Below are 3,568 nucleotides of genomic sequence, written 5' to 3'. Positions count from 1 at the left end.
GTGGGCCTTCATTACTGTAATTCTTTAATTGTTACATTACGTCATTTTTATGCCCCACCTAGGGGCATTATGCTTTCATGTCTGTGCGTCCGTTCGTTCGTTCGTCCGTTCGTCCGTCCGTCCGTCTGTCCCGCTTCAGGTTAAAGTTATTGGTCAAGGTAGTTTTTGATGAGTTTGAAGTCCAATCAACTTGAAACTTAGTTAACCCTTACCGAAAAATAAGCCCTGCGGCAAACATTTGCCGCAAGTTTGCAGCAAACATTGCCGCAAGCTTGCAGCAAACATTTGCTGCAAACTTGCCGCAACCATTTTACCATGCAAATGAAGGTTGCGGCAAGCTTGCTGCAAACATAATTATGCAAATTAGATTTGCCGCAAGCTTGCGGCAATTGTTTGCTGCAAGCTTGCGGCAATTGTTTGTTGCAAACTTGCGGCAAACTTGCAGGAACTACACATATACCAATGTCATGTGTGTAGACACATTCAATTTATCTCTTTCAAATTACACAGCAACATTTTTAAAAGATTTCCTGCCTGTATATAAACAGTCATTGAAAGAATTCTTGCAAACTTAAAGATTTAAGGAAATACATACATACATTTGAGTTTTGAAAAAGGGGGTAGGGGTTATTCTCAAATGACATCATATACCTGTATTAAGAAATGAAAAAGGAAAAATCTCCAATGTGTATTGGGTATAAAGCTATGTAATAATTGCATTACAGAATTGAACTTAATTTTAATAAACATGATACAGTACATCAGTTACAAAATTCAAACTTATAATAGCTAAAGTTTTTCAAACACACACATATATATATATATATATAGTTGCTTACTTAATTATGTATGATGGTGACATTAATTATTTTATTAAAACATGCAGTTCTATGAATTATTTGTACTTACAAAATTACCTATTGAATATCCTATATTATTGAACCAAAATGCCTCCTTGATCTCTTATATGTGAAATGCATTTTCCAAACACAATCAACATGACCTAGACACAATTTCAAATTGTTAGCTTCCAGGAAGTGCCAACTAGGCATGCCCAGTCAATATTGTGTAGTTCTTGCAATCTTGCGGCAAACATATAGAATGGTCAAAGTTTTCTGCAATCTTGCAGCAAACATTATTTATTATCTTAACTTTCTGGCAATCTTACGGCAAACATTGATGTTTCTGCAAACTTGCCGCAAGCTTGCAGCAAAAAGCTGCAATGTTTGCCGAAAGTTTGCAGCTAGCGGCAAACATCTGCAAACACTATTGTCTGTGTTCCTGCAAACTTTTTGTTTGCCGCAAGCTTGCAGCAAGTCTGCTGCAAGTTTGCGGCAAACAATTCAGTTCCATAAGGGTATACACATGTTCCCTATGATATGATCTTTCTAATTATAATGCCAAATTAGAGGTTTTACACCAATTTCACGGTCCACTGAACATAGAAAATGATAGTTCGAGTGGGGCATCCGTGTACTTTTGTCAATTTTTCTCTATTCTATATTTTAGGTTCATTTTCTGTAGGTTTGATCTATAATTCTCCATAGTTCTGTAAATACCATCAAGACCCTCCTAGATGTGTTATACACGATGCCAGTAATTCATTAAGTCAATTTCAAGTTCTTTTGTTAACACCGTGTCTTATATACATGTTTTACAAATATGTTTATTATCGATTTATTCTAAAATGTTATGTAATATAATTACTAGTAATTTAAAGGTACTGAACAACTAAAGAACCTGTGCACTAAAAACTTATTCTGAAAAATAAAATTAGATAACCATACGACCTTCGATGATGGATATGATGACGAAAAAACATAAGGTTTCATAAGTTATACCCCCCCCCCCCCCCCCCCTCTTTTCCGAACACCAATGGACACAATGACATGACTAATGGCGAATTTACAATATTTCGTTTATTGACGTTAGACTCTGTTCTAGATCTAAAATTGCCCGATTATAAATTTTGAAATTATACAGAAACTATATAGGTTTCAACTCCCTCAGGTAAAGTTGGCTTTAGATGGATTTTGCTATGATTTATCGGGTCATTTTTTGTTTGCAACTCTTCAACATGTTCGTTCCTTATACATCCTTGGCTTTTGAATATTTGGCTTTGAGCGTTCCTGATGAAAGTAAATCCAGAAAAAAAGCGCTTCGCACGCATAAAGTTGATAACATGTTTTCATCTTTATTTACTAGTCATATTTAGCCGTTTCAAGTATCATTCCTTTCAACAAACATGGTGTAGGTTTCATCTTGTTCAAACTGCAAAACCTCTATAATAGCTTCAGGAGCTGCGCCCGCAGACCCCCAATACAGTGATGGAAGATCCAGTTCTTCATATTTAATTGAAATTCCAAAGGAACATAGAGATACCTACTATTCCATGATTTCCTCTTTACTAAGTGTCGTGGGGGGTATATGTTGAGTTTCCAAGTGAATTAATTGTCAATGCCTAATTCACAAGGCAATGTGATTTCCACACAAAAACGACGTTGTTTGGGGCTTTATCTGCGAGGACAACAACATTATTTGTCATGGAGTTAGGACTAGTGGTTTGCAAAATTTGGGTAATTACAGATTGATGTAGCATGGGTATTAATAGACGCATTCAGTTTCTTGATAATTCTGATTTGTATCAACGACCTAACAGCCTTAATAATTAATAATCCTCGATTGAATCCATCAGTTTTTGAAGGTTTTTTTTTCCCATTGATGTATTTATAGGCTCACGATATTTCTGACCTTAGGATAACACATTTCGCAGATAAATGCAGAGGCGGATCCAGCCAAAAAAAGGGGGGACTGGTCACTGGTAACATAGCGTGGCCAGTCGGATTAAATATGAAAGGGGAACTAGCACAGGTGCAATCAGGAGGTTTAGACGAAGAAGTCTTCAATATTGAGATCCTGCATAAATGTTCATACTAGATATATATATATCCCTTACTGAAAAAATCAACCTCCTGCAAAAATTTGCTGCAAGGGCATTAAAGTTTAATAAACGTATTCAATCATTTATTAAACCACATGGAAATATTTATAAAAGTTGATGGCTTGTTTTGGGGCATTAGTTGTTCAATGACATATATAATTCTCACTGATAATTGTAATACTTGTCTTTGGTGGATTAATAATAAAAACAACGTTTTGTTTTGAAAAACTAGTCAGCTTCAACCTTGGAATTAATAAAAAAAACAATGATGTACGAATTGTAAATCATTAAAAGGATTTATAAGTTCACTTATTATACTCTGTGACTACCATTATAAAACATGTGTCATGGTAGTCTCAGTTATATATATACTGCATAAATTGACTGAATAGAATTATTTTGTTATCAAATATTAATAGGCCTATAGATAAATACATTGTATTCCACTATTCAGTCTACTATGCAAATCAAAGGGAAAATAATAAATTGGTTGCGGCAATACAAATATATTCGGCAAATTTGTCAACAAACTCGAATGGACCCTGGGCGAACAGGTACTAGGGCGAACATGAATCAGGGCGAACGGACCCAGATTCAGTGTCGAATATAAACTGGACCCCTGCTGTT

The sequence above is a fragment of the Mytilus californianus genome, unplaced genomic scaffold (genome assembly GCF_021869535.1).
Source record: "Mytilus californianus isolate M0D057914Y unplaced genomic scaffold, xbMytCali1.0.p SCAF_6, whole genome shotgun sequence".
Classification (NCBI taxonomy): domain Eukaryota; kingdom Metazoa; phylum Mollusca; class Bivalvia; order Mytilida; family Mytilidae; genus Mytilus; species Mytilus californianus.
Note: the sequence above shows the minus strand (reverse complement) of the source record.